Below are 19,858 nucleotides of genomic sequence, written 5' to 3' on the forward strand. Positions count from 1 at the left end.
CCAAAAGCACAGTAAATTTGTTGACAGAAAGTTTTGCAAAAGGATTTGAAACTAAGCAATTTATATTCTGCAAAGATGTTTTGCCGTGAGTTGGATTTACTACCGACCGTATGTAATTCTGACTGTATCTACCACCTGCTGTGCACTGCCATACATTACACAGGTACCCAGCTTTGACAGAAACAAACGCTCAAGGATTTCTATTTTAAAACATGATATCTGTACGATATCAGACTGAAGGAATCGAGGAAGTCCTGCTTTTAGATTGTGTTGCACTTCCTTGGTCACCGGGAGGTGAAATTGTTCCTCTTCACTGGCTTCTTTCCTGTCATTAACCAATCATCTGCTTCTATTGCTGACATGCTTTGAGCCAGTAACAGACCCAGAAAACACTGCTGAGGAGAAATGACCTCGGAAGTGCAGGTGGAACAGATTTCCACAAAATAAGGAATGGAAACTGAGAACCTTCTTGAACCTAATGTAGTACTATGAAAAATACCTAGGAGTTTATGTTGACTCAGAAATGTCTTCATCTAGACAAAGTGGGGAAGCTATAAAAAAAGGCCAACAAGATGCTCGGATATATTGTGAGAAGTGTTGAATTTAAATCAAGGGAAGTAATGTTAAAACTTTACGATGCATTAGTAAGACCTCACCTAGAATATTGTGTTCAGTTCTGGTCACCTCGTTACAAAAAGGATATTGCTGCTCTAGAAAGAGTGCAAAGAAGAGCAACCAGAATTATCCCGGGTTTAAAAGGCATGCCGTATGCAGACAGGCTAAAATAATTCAATCTATTCAGTCTTGAACAAAGAAGACTACGAGGTGATCTGAGTCAAACATTCAAAATCCTAAAAGGTATAGACAACGTCGACCCAGGGGACTTTTTTTACCTGGAAAAAGAAACAAGGACCAGGGGTCACAAACGGGACACTAATGGGCATTCAGAACAGAAAATAGGAGGCACTTTTTTTACACAGAGAATTATGAGGGTCTGGAACCAACTCCCCAGTAATGTTGTTGAAGCTGACACCCTGGGATTCTTCAAGAAGCTGCTTGATGAGATTCTGGGATCAATAAGCTACTAACAACCAAACAAGCAAGATGGGCTGAATGGCCTCCTCTCATTTGTAAACTTTCTTATGTTCTTATATCATGTTTTAAAATGAAAATACACATTTGAGACCTATATAATGAATGGAAGTGACACACAGGTAAGATTTATGGCATTATTTTGTTAGCTACAATTATACAGATGTCGAGTTGTGGCAGGATAAATGGGTTCACCAGCGTGAAAATAGGTATGAAGTATTTCTGAGAAAGGAATGCCTTGGGAATTTCATGATTAAACCATCAATATTGTCAGAGAACTATTCCTACATGTGTAGGTAAACCATTTCAGGTCTCTGGAGCACAAAAGAAAAATATGTTCTTCCTGCCTAGGGTCATTAGTATCAGCTGATCCTATTGAATATTTGTCTTTCACACTGACGAGTGCTTTAGACAGCCTGGTGGTAAGCAAATCGAATCTAGGTCATTTTTTTTTAAGTTGTTATTTGTAGAGATGCTTTTAAGGTACTAAAATGACCAACAACCCAAGGAGCTGGAAAATACATGTCTGCCATAACTCTGTTGAAGGGTCGGTGTCCAGGTCAGCATAGACACTGCGGTAAGTGAGCAAGAGGTTAACATGTGTCAGGACATTCGGAGGTGGAATAGATAAGGGTTTATGAACTGGGAATTGTGCCTACAAGTGACAGCTAAAAATGAAACATTTACTGAGCTGAACCACCTTTTAATGGAACTCCACTATAAATTTGCAGAAATGAACTTCTCTACAGACACCTTCTATTTTTCCAGCTGTCTGCAGGCCCATATTTGCAATTTGGCTCATTCGAAGGTAACATTTTTGACTGCATCCACTTTTAATGCGAGTGCCATTTTAAAAACAATGTCATCTTTTATTATTTGCAGTAATGCTAAATGCCATACTTTCGAATGAAGTTGTTTAAGATTGTACAGCTTTGATATAGTACAGCAAACGCGTCAATACATGTGTAATAAACAAATGAGTCATGTGAGTGGCATGTCATTAATACCAAAGTGTGTGCTACATCGTGCATGTTCTACTTTTTGTGAACCAAATGTTTCTGTGTTGTTAAATAAAGTGTCTTATTAATATGACAGTGGGCCAAATGTATATGTACTTGTATATATTATAAAGGTTTTGCATGGTCTGTTTAATTTGAATCACTTGTAATAGTATCTAATGCCGAGTCCTAATATTGCTATTTCCATCCAGCAGGGGGTGCTATTGTTAAAGTAATGTACAGTACAGGATCGATACAGTGTTTACTATGGTAACAGCCGCAGTATTTTTAAATCTTACAGCAATTATTATTTTATTTTTTGCTAAGTCTGTGCAGTGGCGGTGCTACCTTTTGGGGCCCCCCTATCCTTTAAGTTGTAATTGCTTTTTTAATTTGATTTATTTTATTATACATATACAGCTACTCCTGTACCCTGAACCTGTGCTGTTGTTCCCATGATGTCTCGCTGGAACACTGCTGCAGCAGGGGGATCCTGGCTTCATACCCTGAGGCATGGGTGTCCAGTCCTGGTCCTAAATTACTTAATTGGAGAAATTAAGTGCTTATTGGAGACCCCTGCCTTAAGGGTATTTTTTTGTGGGCGGGGGGGGGGGGGGGGGGGGGGGCAATATTCTTTCCCCACCCATGCTGGCAATGGACAGGCCTTGAAACACTGTCCTCAATACAATGCCTGCTTTCACTCCACAAATCAGCTAGAGAATTCCTTGCATTAAGTACAGGCAGAGCGAGCGAGCAGCAATGCGAGAGTGAATGTGTTAATTGCTTGCTGCTTTCTGAGCTCCCGATCATTGTCCTTTTCTTAGTCGGGATATTAAATGCAGGCAGAGACTGGTTTGTGTTAAGTGCATATGGCATGCATCGTGCTTGTCCTTGAGTCAACAGATTCAAAAGCCTTTAATTGCTCAAATGTTCAATTACCTTCCTTCACCGCAGTAACGTCCACAATGTCTCAGGAAAAGTGAAGTTAGGTGGGCTCCCTCTGATCACACAAGCAAGCCGATTGCCTCTTTACACCCAGGAACTCGTGAGCGAATGTCGCTGAGCTACTGGCCTCTGGAGGACAAAGTCTCACCCTGACGTCTGGACAGTTGTGTCCGCTGTAGAAAAAGTCCCTGCTGGATTTGACACCCTAACCCACGAGTGCGACCTGACACTGCTGAAATCCCCAGCTACCTAGAGAATATGTTCTTTCTGAAAAACAGCATGTTTGCAACATGATAATAACTACAACTGTTACATTACACCATGTTTGCAAATATTCAAACCAATAGATGCAATAGTTTTGGCCTACTTTAATGCTACTCCTTAGTGAAAAACTGATCAATTTGCAGACATCAATGCATTTATTTTGCTACTGACTCTGAAATCATTGTTTGATCTTGTATTCCTATATTACTATGTCGAATTTAGAATGGTCTTGTTAACAAGTTAAGCATTTCTGTGTTACATTCTGAGTAAACATTTTGCTGCAGATGATTTTAAAGTACAAAATGTGCAAGGACATTCATAAAGCCTAGTTCTGGAGAAAATAATAATAATAATAATAATAATAATAATAATAATAATAATAATAATAATAATAATAATAATGTGACAACTGTAAATAATAATGATATCAAGTCTCGTAATTCAAACAAATGTAAACATTTGCTACTAGAATTACTAAAAATAATCAATTAGACATAGGATATATTGTGAACAATTTGGAATGATATAACAAATATGAAGTGTGCTGATCTCTGTAAAGCAGAAACAAGTCACATGACCTAAATATGGCAGCCATTTTAGGTCAGAGATTAAGGTCACCATCAAATTTAACATGATGCCGTTATAGAACCCTGGGAAATGAAGTCTCCACCTCAAATGGTCTCTTAGAAACAAAATTGCCGTTGATGGTGTCAGAGTCAGCTTTGTAAAATTACTGACACAAAAGAGTTTGGCCACAAGCAGAGGCCACAATTTCAAAGGGTTTTCATCAAGAAATCTACATAAACCAAAATACTGCAGCACTAGGTCATTTTTTTGTGAGGCGTTTTCATAACAATGAAAATATGAAGTCAGTATCTAAAATAGTAAAACTGAAGGTTTCAGCTTGATGCCCCTTACAATTTCCGCTCTTCTGAATAGTACCACAGTTGCAATGGTAGGTAGAATAATCTAATTCACAAATAAAGCAATGTCCCCCCTGTTTGTGTAATATATAAAACATGTCACCACCGTTTGGAAGTGACAATAAATGGCTGATTTAGGACAGAACACCAAACAGTAATTCTTAAAACTTTTAATTACAAGTCTTTGGAGGCACAGAATCAAAAGAGAAACACATGAATTTGATTTCTATTCGGCAAAGTCATTCTAAATAATCCAAGTCTGCCCAGTACTTCTCATCTCAGCATAACTGTGTGTGAAAATGTTTATAACATCCAAAACATTAACCTTGAAATAAAACTATACTAACATACAATGATACACTTTTTATCAAAGCCAACATAAAATTGATTCAAAGGGACTTGGTGTAACTTCCTGTTGCTTTGCACTTTCTGAAAACTCTTTTGTGTTGTCTTCCTTCGTTCTTCCATTGCAAGTTAGAAATATATCTATTTTTGACTGGAAAAACGATATAATCTGGTGTGTATCAAGCACTGAAAACAATTAAACAAGCCGCTGTTGCTGTTAATAAAATGCAGCCAAGCTAATAAATAAAACAAAAAACGTTTTATTGTGATTATTAATTGTGTTTACCAGAGCATTTATACTTTTTAAAAATGCAGAAAGGTTGTGCTTCATGGGCTAGTATTCAATTATACGATGAGTTGAAAACTGCAAAGTTCATGAGCTGCAGAGAAGGTTCCATAGGCTGCTTCACCCAATAACATTTGATTGAGAAGTCAAGTTGGATGGTAATTTTGAAACTATACTACACTAACCTTTGAGCTGCTCAACAAAAACATTATATTTATGCAGAGTGGTTTAGAGATAATACATAATACCATTTAAAAAATTCATTAAAGATTATTGTTTCCTTTTCCTTCATTTTTCTTTTTGCATTTCTACATATCCCCTATGACCCTTAGACGTACCCCCAGGCTGAAAACCCCTGGTGTAAGAGATAAAAATCGTTGAAGACTGCTTCTGGGGATTTTGTGTGACGTGACAAAAGATAAATATTCAATAGCGACACACGGAAATCCACAAGAACATTCCACAAACACAAGGCTGTGCTAAAAAGGGAATGCAGACTGCTGAAATGCCAAAGAAGCTGAAACCTTGCACATGTCTTTCAACCCCTGCTGCCGACTTGTGTCTGCTTCATGTCAGGACACTGTCCATACCAGTCTGGGGAAACAGAGACACATATTTCACATTTCAAACCGCAATGACTTTCCCACCATCACTAGGAGTCCATTTAAACACAGGCTAGTAATAACAATGAAGGTTTTTAATGGAGATATCTTTCAAGAGGATCAGCTGAACATGTATATAAAATAAACTAGCTTTCAGACCAGACCTGCAAGAGCATCTGGGTTTCCTCTTCTCACGAAGGAGAGACCTTTGTGGTGTGGTAAAATAATTTACTTTATAAACATATTCAGCTAATCCTATTAAAAGGTATCGCCAAGGCCACCCGAGTGACCCCCATTTCGCAGGTCAGACTCACAAAGTGACATTAAAACCTACAGATCCGCGACAGTCATTGTACAACACGCAAAATAAAACTTAGATGTAAGATCACTGTTTGGCTGAAATTTGTCATTATCGACATGTTTGTATGAACACTCTAGTCATTGATGGATTCATAATTCAAGTTGGAAATTATTTCATTTTAAATTAACCAGTGTTGTTGTTTTTCTTTTTCTTTCATTGATTCGAAAAATAATTAATCATTTAGGTTAGATTCATCATTGTCCAAAATTTTCTCAAGGAGCAAATAGTCTGGACCAGCATTCCAGTTGATGGAACTTGGAACCTATGAAAAGGAGTTGCTAAGTGAACCCTAGCCAATATTTCAAACTCAGAAACCAGGACCAGAGGAGAAATAAGTGGAGTGCAGAGGGAAGGAGACACTTATTCACACAGAGAAGTGTTGAGGAGATGGAATGGGTTACTCAGTCATGCTGTTGATGGTGAATCATTGGGATTGTTTAGGACCAGACTTGACAAATCGATGAGCTACTAGGAACCGGATGGACCAAACAACTTGTTCGTAGCTGTGTTCATGTTCTTATGTTTGCTATACAGAAGCATGTGTTTCTTTTACAACATCTGTATGAGATCTACACAGAAAACACAAGTGCACAATGGGTAAGATTTATGGAATTATTTAATTAAGATCTGTTTATAAAATGTATGCTATCATCCACAAGCTGGATAATCCATTAGTGCCAATATTGATACCACACTGAACCACTGTCCCAGTCATTCTTTAGGGCAGTGGTCCTCATAGCTGTGCCTGCAGGACCTGACAGTAAAAGAAACACTGCAGTAGGGTCCCTGAGTGGGTCACCTGGTAAAAGCACAGCCGTGTGGTGTGCAGGGTGTCCTACAGTCAGGGGAGCACAGGCTTGCGTCCTGGCTGTGCGAAGTCATCGGTCTTCACTGGGGACTCCGAAGGGAGTGTTGCATCGTCGCTGGCACTCCCATGGTTTAGGGAGGCAGACCTAGTAAGCTCAGGTGGACACCTGTAGGGCTGGCCTTTGTCTTCCAGAGGCTGGTAGCTCGCTGGCATCTGCTCTCGAGTTCCTGGGTGTAAAAGGCTTGGTCGTGGGATTGGAGGACACTCACTGAACCTTCAGTTCTCCAGAACTATGTGGGTAATTGCTGTGATGAGGGGAAAAATAATTGGGCACACTAAATAATTTTTTTTTAAAAAAGAAACACTACAAAAATGATGCAGCACCAGACGAAAAAAGCATTTGTGCAGTCTCCATCTCTTACTCTGTGCTGTTTGATAAATCTGCATTGCAATGTCATTTTATGTTGGAATATGTAGTTAAAGTCAAGAGAGAAAATGTCCTCAACCTTATGTACCACTTCTAGGATGGACTGCTCATTGAAAACGTGTATGGATTATACAATCATGAAGCCACTCTCAGCCATTCAAAATGATTTCAGAACATTCCAGTACATGTTATTTTGCTGTCTTCTTGTACATGGTAGAATACCAGCAGACAAACATTCTTAACACATGGACAGCACCATTAACTACGCATAGTGTTGAATTAAAACATGATTTATACAAAGTGAATGGTACAGGTGTCCCAGGATCTCATGGTTTAAGCATATCAGTGTCATTTCAGCTTTGCTTCGCAATCCCGCCAATACCATAAGAGACATATTAACTTTAACTTGAAGAGGGGGCGATTAGCTATTCAGAGAAATATTTAGTGAGGGGAAACAAATGCCCCTTCCCCAGTCATTTCTCCATATCTGGCCTAATTCACTGTGACCCGGATGGCTTGTGGTGATGTCAGACCAGGAAGAGACAGACGACAATGCTGCGCGTGACGTTTTAATTATAAATAAAAGATTTAAACAAACAAGACAAAACACTTATACAAAACAAAACGGCATGGTGGCCAAAACAAACAAACAGATACAAAAACAAGTAACGTGCTGGGTTATAGCCAGCACGACTAGCAATTGTTTTTATTCGTACTTTCTTTATCTCACGACTCACGTCTCTCTTTCTCCACTTTGAACAACGACCCTGAGTGAGAAATGCGTGTCTCTTTTATGCACCGTGCCGGGACTCGATTGCTAATCAATCATTCAATTGAGTCCAGGCACAGTCTGCACAATACATTTTAAATCACCCCTGCTACATAACCCACACTATACAAAATAACCCAAAATACACCCTGGGGCGGGGTTACCCCGTCACATTCACATTGGAGGGAAATCCAGCACTACAGTGTAGCACGCATAGTTAAAAAGGGTTATCGCATTATCATTAGTCCTGTACCAAAACACGCTGTGTGGCAACATGACACTACAGAATCTGATCGTTTATTAAACATTGACCTTACTGTTGGCAAACTGCTGCTCTGCCGGCAAACAAAGAAATCACCTAGGCGACCATCCTTCCTCACTCTCAATCCAATACTGTAGAGAGCTGGGAACACCTCCCACACACCTGAAGCCTCAGAGAGAGAGTTTAGACATGCAGATAGATAATGGTGAAATGCACTAAAGCCTTCACGTTGTGGACTGAGGAACACGAGGGATGAGACAATAGAAACAACAAGGCTGTGCTTTACTGAATGAATGTCTTAAACAAGGGCTGTGACAAATACAAGAAGATTATCAATGCCGTCTCAACAGAACAAGGGCAGTGCTTCACCTTCATCAGTTTGTTTTAACAAAGAACAAATACCTTATACAGTTTGTTAATATTTCATTTCCTACCTGCATAAAGAGTTACTACTGTAGTTTCACATGTCATTATACTTGAGCTTTAATATTAAAATAAGTAGACTGTGTCAGAGGTTAAAACAATGTGGCCCTGAAATGGTTAATGTTCACCACCTCTAATGGAACTTTATGGAGAAAATCATAGAATGCAGCTGTGTACCAATTATATACTGTGTGCAAGTTTGCTCACTATAAAGTATACTCAAGAAGGTGCAGAGAAGGGCAGCTAGGCTGATCCCAGGATGACATGAGCTATGAGGACACGTTAAAATAATTAAATCTCTTCTGTCCAGAAAAAAAGAAGGGAAAGAGAGGAATTGATTGAAGTCATTAAAATCATAAATGCTATTGATAAAGTTAACCTGAGACAAGACTTCAAATTTCGCATAGAGAGAACAAGAGGGCATAAATGGAAGCTGAGTAAAAGTAAGTTTAGAATGACAGGTAGGAAAAAGACCAGATTCTGTGCTTTTAAATGAGTTCCCCCCAGAAGGGGAGAATGGTGTGCCAACAGGGGACAAGCCTTGATGGGCTGAATGGCCTTTTCTCATTCCCAAACTTTTCTTATGTTCTAAAGCAGCTCTCCTGAATTTGGTCGACTTGAATATTTCAAGCCATTAGCTGTAACAGTAGATGAACAACATGAAATGCAACTAGCCTGCTGTGTCACCAAAGAGCTGGCAACAGCAGTACTGTTACGGATTACATCTTAACTAACGTATATTTGCACTTCTGATTCATTGTGAAGTTGAGGGATTCCAAAGTTCAGTAGACACTGGCCATCAAATATGGCTTTACAGTTGTCTGTGTACATACTATACTGATAACTACATAAAACCAGTTGGCGGCTCTTGCGTTAATCTCAACCACTTCATAAGCCCTTTTAAAAAAACCCTTGTCTGTTACTAATTCTATTCATTTATTATACAGGCACCCATCTTAGCATTTCAAAACAGATGAATCATAAAGGCAAAACAGTCACATGCATTATTCCAAACTTAAAAGCATATTTTGGGGTTTCAGATGACTGAGAAGTTACTGGTGGGGGAAAAAAAGTTATCTGAATATTCATTAAAGGGTACCTGTACCAAAAAATAACAAAGCTCTCTTTGTGCTCTGCATATCCAAGAAATGCTTCTTGCTACACTGATTTGGTCAACAAGTCATGCGTTTAGCGATGTTTTCAAAAGCTTTCGGGTGCTTGAATAATCGTAAAAATAAGACGAAAAAGTTTTTGTGTGCCTGTCACAAAGACGGCCGGAGTGGGTGGTGTCAGACCAGAATCAGGAAGTAACACACAGAGAGATGGGGTTTTTGGTAAAGCTGAGCGCGTGATTGCGCTCAGCATTTAATAACGGAACAGAAAATAAAAGGTTTGCAACAACAAAAACACAGGACACGGCACTTGCGCCAAAATAAACAGACATACAAAACGACTAAACACGAAACAGACGGTGCAGGACAGACGAACAAACACGGTGAGCAGATTTAACTATTACTATTATTATTACTTTACTTCACCTCCGTCTCCAAACCCGTTCTCCACTCACCGAACACCCAACCCCCAGTGACTAAAACGTGCATCTATATATACTGTTGTGCTGGGATTCAATTACTAATTATTTACTCACTTGAATCCCAGCACGTGAATTCATTACGTGCAACACATTATACACATTTTATCTGCACGTGAAGTGATGTGCCATCCTCGTGCCTAAATATAATTATACACTTTAAACACACGTGAAACACAGACCCGTTTATATCCCGTGTACCAATCTATACACCAACATTAACATACGCACGCATACATACACATAGATCACACAAATGCACACAGGGGCGGGGCACTTTGCCACATATACCCCCCCTTGTGCGCAGCACACATGGCCTCAACGGCCACCTCCCCCCTTAAAAATCCAGCAGTCCAGGACAAAGTCTCGGGCTGGGAAGGGAGGCTTCAGTGGGCCCTTGGCTGGCAATGCTGTCAGCACCCCTGCCGGTAGTGGCACGGCTGACAGCCTGTTGGTCCCATCCTGCAGCGAAAAAGCTGCGGGGGCAGGTGGTCCCCCGACCTCCCCCTTCTTCGTAGCCGGCAGCTCCCTCCTGTGGGGCTCCGGCCACAAGAACTCCTGCAGCGAAACTGCTGCTGGGGAAAGTGGTCTCCAGACCTCCTCCCCCTTCTTCGTGGCCGGCAGCTCCCCTTTGTGGGGCTCCGGCCACCGTACTCCCTGCGGAGGTACGGGCAGCAGAGGCAGCTCCTGCTCCTCTGCTCCGGGCGGTGGCGGAGGCAGAGGCAGCTCCAGCTCCTCTGCTCCTGGCGGTGGTGGAGGCAGAGGCAGCTCCAGCTCCTCTGCTCCTGGTGGTGGTGGAGGCAGAGGTAGCTCCAGCCCCCCTGCTCCTGGCGGTGGTGGAGGCAGAGGCAGCTCCAGCTCCTCTGCTCCTGGCGGTGGTGGAGGCAGAGGCAGCTCCAGCTCCTCTGCTCCTGGCGGTGGTGGAACCAGCAGGTATTCACCCTCTGCTGGTGGAGGTGGGAGGGGCCAGCAGTCCTCCCACTGCGGTGAAGGTGGAACCAGCAGGTATTCACCCTCTGCTGGTGGAGGTGGGAGGGGCAAGCAGTCCTCCCACTGCGGTGGAGGTGGAACCAGCAGGCATTCACCCTCTGCTGGTGGAGGTGGGACCAGCAGGTATTCACCCTCTGCTGGCAGCTTGGGTCCTAGGGCTGTGGAAGCCCCGACTTCCCTCTCTTCGGGCTGTGGACGCACCGACTCCTCCCTTTTGGGCTGTGGACGCCCCGACTCCTCCCTGTTGGGCTGTGGACGCACCGACTCCTCCCTGTTGGGCTGTGGACGCACCGACTCCTCCCTGTTGGGCTGTGGACGCACCGACTCCTCCCTTTTGGGCTGTGGACGTTCGGGCTCCCCCCACTCAGGCGTAGGACGTTCGGGCTCCTCCCACTCAGGCGTAGGACGTTCGGGCTCCTCCCACTCAGGCGTAGGACGTTCGGGCTCCTCCCACTCAGGCGTAGGACGTTCAGGCTCCTCCCACTCAGGCGTAGGACGTTCGGGCTCCTCCCACTCAGGCGTAGGACGTTCGGGCTCCTCCCACTTGGGCTGTGGAGGCAAAACCAGCAGGCATTCACCCTCTGCTGGTGGAGATGGGGACAGCAGGTACTCACCCTCTGCTGGTGGAGATGGGGACAGCAGGTACTCTTCCTCTGCTGGTGGACCTGCTACCTGGGCTGCTGTTCCACTTATAATTGCCTCCAGGTAGCTGAGGACCAACCCCACACCTTCCTCCCAGGTGCTTACAGTCTGTTCCCTTGCATATGCCTCCCATCGCTCTCTGTCCATAAACTGCAGGAACTGGACGACTACTGGTATAGACTGGGCCTCCAGCCCAGCATTTTCCAGCATCCAGTCCCGCACTTTGATGGCGTCTTCTGCCATTTTTTTTTTTTTTTTTTAAATCCAAAACTGCGGTTCCTGCTCTGGCCTGAGTCCTGGAGGCGCTGTCGATCCCACGCAGGACACCACGTGTCACAAAGACGGCCGGAGTGGGTGGTGTCAGACCAGAATCAGGAAGTAACACACAGAGAGATGGGGTTTTTGGTAAAGCTGAGCGCGTGATTGCGCTCAGCATTTAATAACGGAACAGAAAATAAAAGGTTTGCAACAACAAAAACACAGGACACGGCACTTGCGCCAAAATAAACAGACATACAAAACGACTAAACACGAAACAGACGGTGCAGGACAGACGAACAAACACGGTGAGCAGATTTAACTATTACTATTATTATTACTTTACTTCACCTCTGTCTCCAAACCCGTTCTCCACTCACCGAACACCCAACCCCCAGTGACTAAAACGTGCATCTATATATACTGTTGTGCTGGGATTCAATTACTAATTATTTACTCACTTGAATCCCAGCACGTGAATTCATTACGTGCAACACATTATACACATTTTATCTGCACGTGAAGTGATGTGCCATCCTCGTGCCTAAATATAATTATACACTTTAAACACACGTGAAACACAGACCCGTTTATATCCCGTGTACCAATCTATACACCAACATTAACATACGCACGCATACATACACATAGATCACACAAATGCACACAGGGGCGGGGCACTTTGCCACAGTGCCAAAGTCTATCAATTCAGAACGGGCGAAAAATAGCAAAAAATAGCACCTGGGGTAGGACTGCAAGACAATGCAAAAACCTGATGCGATGCCAACAATATTTGCCCTCAACAAGAAGAAATGTCACACAGCAAAGGTCGACATCATCGTTTAGCACGACGAAATCATCAAAAGGTAGGTCATTGCATACAACTCAGTTATATTTATTAACAATAAGGAATAAACTACATCAAAGTGGGCAAGATCAATGACGAGACCGAAGGTCAATGTCACCCAGAAGCCTGAGATACTAGTATCACAGGATGTACTTTATTATCAGTTGTAGCTGTTTACAAAAGCTTGAAAAAGTAGAACACTTTTATGAATTACAGAAAAAAAGAGAAGTATTCTGCTTCCCCTTTATTATCGTTTTCCAGTTTGGAAATTGTTACAATTCAGTTTTTCACTGTTTTCTCGTATGTGTGTAGTGGCTCTATGCTGTTTTCTCGTATGTGTAGAGTGGCTCCATGCTGTTTTCTCGTATGTGTGTAGTGGCTCCATGCTGTTTTCTCGTATGTGTAGAGTGGCTCCATGCTGTTTTCTCGTATGTGTGTAGTGGCTCCATGGTGTTTTCTCGTATGTGTGCAGTGGCTCCAGGCTGTTTTCTCGTATGTGTGTAGTGGCTCCATGCTGTTTTCTCGTATGTGTGTAGTGGCTCCATGCTGTTTTCTCGTATGTGTGTAGTGGCTCCATGCTGTTTTCTCGTATGTGTGTAGTGGCTCCATGCTGTTTTCTCGTATGTGTGCAGTGGCTCCATGCTGTTTTCTCGTATGTGTGTAGTGGCTCCATGCTGTTTTCTCGTATGTGTAGAGTGGCTCCATGCTGTTTTCTCGTATGTGTGTAGTGGCTCCATGCTGTTTTCTCGTATGTGTGTAGTGGCTCTATGCTGTTTTCTCGTATGTGTGTAGTGGCTCCATGCTGTTTTCTCGTATGTGTGCAGTGGCTCCATGCTGTTTTCTCGTATGTGTGTAGTAGCTCCATGCTGTTTTCTCGTATGTGTGTAGTGGCTCCATGCTGTTTTCTCGTATGTGTGTAGTGGCTCTATGCTGTTTTCTCGTATGTGTGCAGTGGCTCCATGCTGTTTTCTCGTATGTGTGTAGTGGATCCATGCTGTTTTCTCGTATGTGTGCAGTGGCTCCATGCTGTTTTCTCGTATGTGTGTAGTGGCTCCATGCTGTTTTCTCGTATGTGTGCAGTGGCTCCATGCTGTTTTCTCGTATGTGTGTAGTGGCTCCATGCTGTTTTCTCGTACGTGTGCAGTGGCTCCATGCTGTTTTCTCGTACGTGTGCAGTGGCTCCATGCTGTTTTCTCGTATGTGTGTATTGGCTCTATGCTGTTTTCTCGTATGTGTGTAGTGGCTCCATGCTGTTTTCTCGTATGTGTGTAGTGGCTCCATGCTGTTTTCTCGTACGTGTGCAGTGGCTCCATGGTGTTTTCTCGTGTGTGTAGTGGCTCCATGCTGTTTTCTCGTACGTGTGTAGTGACTCCATGCTGTTTTCTCGTATTTGTGCAGTGGCTCCATGCTGTTTTCTCGTATGTGTGTAGTGGCTCTATGCTGTTTTCTCGTATGTGTGTAGTGGCTCTATGCTGTTTTCTCGTATGTGTGTAGTGGCTCCATGCTGTTTTCTCGTATGTGTGTAGTGGCTCCATGCTGTTTTCTCGTATGTGTGTAGTGGCTCCATGCTGTTTTCTCGTATGTGTGTAGTGGCTCTATGCTGTTTTCTCGTATGTGTGTAGTGGCTCTATGCTGTTTTCTCGTATGTGTGTAGTGGCTCCATGCTGTTTTCTCGTATGTGTAGAGTGGCTCCAGGCTGTTTTCTCGTATGTGTGTAGTGGCTCTATGCTGTTTTCTCGTATGTGTGCAGTGGCTCCATGCTGTTTTCTCGTATGTGTAGAGTGGCTCCAGGCTGTTTTCTAGTATGTGTGCAGTGGCTCCATGCTGTTTTCTGGTATGTGTGCAGTGGCTCCATGCTGTTTTCTCGTATGTGTGTAGTGGCTCCATGCTGTTTTCTCGTATGTGTGTAGTGGCTCCATGCTGTTTATCATATGTTTTTAGGCTCCATGCTGTTTTCTCTGTTCTCACTCTCCTGTAATTATAATTTTCTCTCTGCTGCAATTTTACTCTGGCTGGAGTGATATTATTGCTCGTTGTACTGTTGACCTGTTGTACTGTTGTCATTTTTTACCGATTACAATGACTGTATTTTTAGGTTGAAACTGCCTGTATGTGTGTTTCCTCCTTTCTCTTTCTGGCCGGTACCTCTCCCTTTCTCTTATAGTTTCAGGGTAATAAACCTTATAATCTTACTAGGTAGCCTACATAAAGGCTGTAAACTCCAGGAGTTCTGTAAACAGCTACTACTACTACTACTACTACTACGACTACTACGACTACTACTACTAATAATAATAATAATAATAATAATAATAATAATAATAATAATAATAATAATAATAATTCACCTCCACCACCTTCGCCTCCACCTCCTCCTCCACCACCTTCACCTCCACCTCCACCTCCACCAACTTCACCTCCACCTCCTCCTCCACCTCCACCTCCTCCTCCACCTCCACCTCAACCTTCACCTTTACCTCCACCTCCACCACCTCCACATCCACCACCTTCACCTCCTCCACCACCTTCACCTCCTCCTCCACCTTCACCACCTTCACCTTCACCTCCACCTCCACCTCCAACTCCAACTCCACCACCACCACCTTCACCTCCACCTCCACCTCCACCTCCACCTTCACCTTCGCCTTCACCTTCACCTCCACCTTCACCTTCAGCTCCACCTCCACCTCCACCTCCACCTTCACCTCCTCCTCCACCTTCCCCTCCATCTCCACCTCCACCACCTTCACTTTCACCTCCACCTTCACCTTCACCTCCACACCAGCTCCACCACAACCTCCACCTCCACCTCCACCACAACCTCCACTTCCACCACCACCTCCACATGCACCTCCACCTCCACCACAACCTCCACCTCCACCTTCACCTTCACCTTCACCTTCACCTTCACCTCCACCTCCACCACCACCTCCACATGCACCTTCACCTTCACCTCCACCTCCACCTCCACCTCCACCACAACCTCCACCTCCACCTTCACCTTCACCTTCACCTTCACCTTCACCTCCACCTCCACCTTCACCTTCACCTTCACCTTCACCTTCACCTCCACCTTCACCTCCATCTCCACCTTCACCTTCACCTTCACCTTCACCTTCACCTCCACCACCTTCACCTCCACCTTCACCTCCACCTCCACCACCTTCACTTTCACCTCCACCTTCACCTTCACCTCCACACCACCGCCACCACAACCTCCACCTCCACCTCCACCACAACCTCCACTTCCACCACCACCTCCATATGCACCTTCACCTTCACCTCCACCTCCACCTCCACCTCCACCACAACCTCCACCTCCACTTCCTCCACCACCTCCACCTCCACCTCCACCTCCACCTTCACATTGACCTTCACTATATAGTGCAAAACCTCAGTATACACACTCGTCTAACACCCTTCACACAACAAAGGATTGTGTCCCCCTTATATATGTGTGGCCATTCCAATTAGCACTCAATTACCTAATTAGGGAATAGCCACACCTGTGATTGCTGGCAGGGACAGATTTAACCCCATCCCTGCCAAACGCAGACCTATTTGCACCGGCCACAGAGCGGTTCTGGGTTCTGATGCTCCAATATTGAATTAAAAAAGCCGAAGACCGGAGGGAGGTCCATTATTACTGAGGCACACGCCACAGCGATGCCATTATCGCTATTATACTAGAACTTTTTACATGTTTTCGTCCACTGAAAGAATTCACTTTCTAAAAAGAGCTGTGTGAAGTGTTTCATTAGCAAGCGGTGATCTTGAACATGTATCTTTAATTAGTGTCATATCTCAGCCGTGTTTTATTTACTGTTTTCATTGTCAAATACTAACAGAACGCCTGACCTCTATAGAAAACAGTGGGAGCGCAGTGTTCAGTTGTTGTATGATATGTTAGGTCTGTATTTGTTCTGTTGTAATAGCTATAATAAATGGGCCATCTGCTAAAGACCCCTTTCTGTAGAGTCAACAATAGAATCCCACCACACAATTCATTAAAAGACAATTCATCGTTCAAGGGCAGAAAACAAATATGTTTTTATTTGTTACCGTATTCCCTTAGTTTGCAAATCCGTGCACAATTCAGTCAAATACATACAATAATAATAATAATATGTCTACAATCTGTTTGTAATAATAGCAGCGCGACATCCTCAGCAGCTTCATTAAACTAAACAAATACATCCAGCTCCACTGGAAAATGTTGCCTGTCACACAACACTACTCAGCTTAGAAAACAGTCGGCTTTGAAACCCAGCATATTTCTTCCAGTGTATTTGTAGTTGCTGAAATATAACCTCTAGCCTACAAGAGTACAATCTGATACAAATAGTAAAGACACTTACATGTTGGGGTCTTGTAATAAAATATAATTTGCCTTAAAATGACTTGAGCTGCCTCCCTTGGTAGAATACTATAAAAATATGTTCAGCTAAGCAGTGCCTGCTTTCCGCACACAGACAGTGCTCAATATAGGAATCACAACTATAATTTTTCTGTGTGTCAAAAAAAAACCAAAAAAAAAAACCATACCATTTTTACCACTTTGAAAATCCATGAGCCAGTTAAGTTACATATTATGATCCTCTTGCAAGCCATAGAGAGAAAAAGAATCTTATCACATTTTGAACCAGTGCTCAAATTTTGAACCGGTGCTCCTACGTGTTTGTGTATGATATAGTAAGCAGTAAACCAGTCTAAAGTGCCTGTTTTCACTTTCACTACAGTGAGCAATTACATTCTGAAAACCTAGGGCCTGCTTCAGATTTTTTTAGGTACACTTATTATTTTATTTTATTTTTTTCTTTTGGGGGGGAGGGGGCCTTGAAAAAGCGTGCTGGGTACACTTGCTGTAAGAGTTCGGACAATCCCTTATATCAACAGAAATATTACATTAAAGTACTTCTGAATTTACATTTGTGTGTTTTAATGTTTTGTCCATAGGTATGTATAGTTATTTATTTTCTGTTTAAACCCAATAATCTAGGAAGGGTTATTTTAATATAAAATGTCACAGGCAGGAAAGATCGGAGCTGCTCTGGAACCTCAGCTCCAGCTCCAGTGTGCTCCGGTGACCCCAGCTCCAGCTCCGCTCTGACTCCAGCTCCGCCCTGGCTCCATGCTCCGGTGTGCTCTGGTGCCCCCAGCTCCAGCTCCGCTCTGACTCCAACTCCATTCTGACTCCAGCTCCACTCTGACTCCAGCTCCGCTCTGACTCCAGCTCCGCTCTGACTCCAGCTCCACTCTGACTCCAGCTCCGCTCTGACTCCAGCTCCGCTCTGACTCCAGCTCCGCTCTGACTCCAGCTCCGCTCTGGCTCCAGCTCCACTCTGACTCCAGCTCCACTCTGACTCCAGCTCCATTCTGACTCCAGCTCCACTCTGACTCTCAGCTCCGCTCTGACTCCAGCTCAGCTCTGACTCCAGCTCCACTCTGACTCCAGCTCCGCTCTGACTCCAGCTCCGCTCTGACTCCAGCTCCGCTCTGACACCAGCTCCACTCTGACTCCAGCTCCACTCTGACTCCAGCTCCGCTCTGACTCCAGCTCCGCTCTGACTCCAGCTCCGCTCTGACTCCAGCTCCACTCTGACTCCAGCTCCGCTCTGACTCCGGCTCCACTCTGACTCCAGCTCCACTCTGACTCCAGCTCCGCTCTGACTCCAGCTCCGCTCTGACTCCAGCTCCATTCTGACTCCAGCTCCGCTCTGACTCCAGCTCCGCTCTGACACCAGCTCCACTCTGACTCCAGCTCCATTCTGACTCCAGCTCCACTCTGACTCCAGCTCCGCTCTGACTCCAGCTCCACTCTGACTCCAGCTCCAGAGCTCAGCTCAGAAAACTGGCAAGCTCAGCTCTAGCTCCAGGCCTCGGAGCCAGAGCACAGTCAACCCTATCTCAAAGTACACCTGGTACACCAGTGTAACCATTAACCTGCCCCTTGTGGATGTAGGAAATACCACATTTGTTCTATGTGGTATTTCTTACTGGTGAATTTCTTGTCCACAAGGGGCAGTGTTGCAGGGGGTTAATTATTTTTATTTATTTCTTAGCAGATGCCCTTACCCAGGGCGACTTACAGTTGTATACAAAATAAAATACATATAAAGAATTACAGTACACTGGTGTAATACTTACACACTGGTGTACCATCAGTAAAGAGAAGACATGTTTTAGAGCTCTGTTGAGACCACATGAGTGCTTTAAACCAGGATGTGATGACAAACAGAAAATAATACAGAAAGCTGCACTAAACAAGAAGAATACATTAGTGAGGATACCTGGGATATTTCACGCCTCTGCGAAGTTGCTCTTTAAAAACAATATGCAAAAAAATAAACCAGTGTGTGCATTTTTCCCAAATCCTGATTGTTATAAGTGTATTACTGAAGTGCACACACCCGCTAATTAGTTTTGTCCTCTGATGTGCATGTCAGTTAGGTTGCTAGTGCCAAGTGCCATTTTGGTCAAATTGACACAATCAGCAAGCTAGAGACCTGACAATGATTAGTGGATACATGGCTTGTTTCAAAAGGCTTAAATCACAGCAATTGGATGGCCTTTCTCCCATGCACAGAGAATATGGAACTGACCTGGTGGTAACATTGACCAGGCTTTATTTTACGGGGGATTTTTTTTGTTTTGTTTATTAACTGTTAACAACAACTTACTAACATTTTAGAAAATAAATATTTTAGCGGGTATTTACTGTACGCTTATTTGGTTCAGAAATATATAGTTATAGTTATGTCTTATAAATATAGTTATGTCTTTTTTTAAGATTTAACATCTATCATTCTTTTTATTTAAAAACAGTGTTTCTGTGTACTGTTTCTGTGATTTGTTTTGTCTCCTTGTACATTATGTACGGTACAAAAGAAAAAATATCCAAAATATCTGTTTGTAATCCTGTATAATTACGGTCTGATCACCTCCAAAATATTAGCAAGAATCTCACTATTTAAAAAAGAACTGATGTATGCAAGACTTACTAACAACTCAATGAGTGTCTTAGC

The 19,858-nt window shown here is 43.4% G+C and overlaps 1 protein-coding gene across 2 annotated transcripts in view; it reads right to left on the minus strand.

Moving 5' to 3' along the window:
• Positions 1-19,858, minus strand: part of LOC117428892 (cAMP-specific 3',5'-cyclic phosphodiesterase 4D-like) — a 196,365-nt gene that overhangs the window by 105,081 nt on the left and 71,426 nt on the right. The window lies entirely within an intron of this gene.

This window comes from Acipenser ruthenus, chromosome 47, assembly GCF_902713425.1.
Source record: "Acipenser ruthenus chromosome 47, fAciRut3.2 maternal haplotype, whole genome shotgun sequence".
Classification (NCBI taxonomy): domain Eukaryota; kingdom Metazoa; phylum Chordata; class Actinopteri; order Acipenseriformes; family Acipenseridae; genus Acipenser; species Acipenser ruthenus.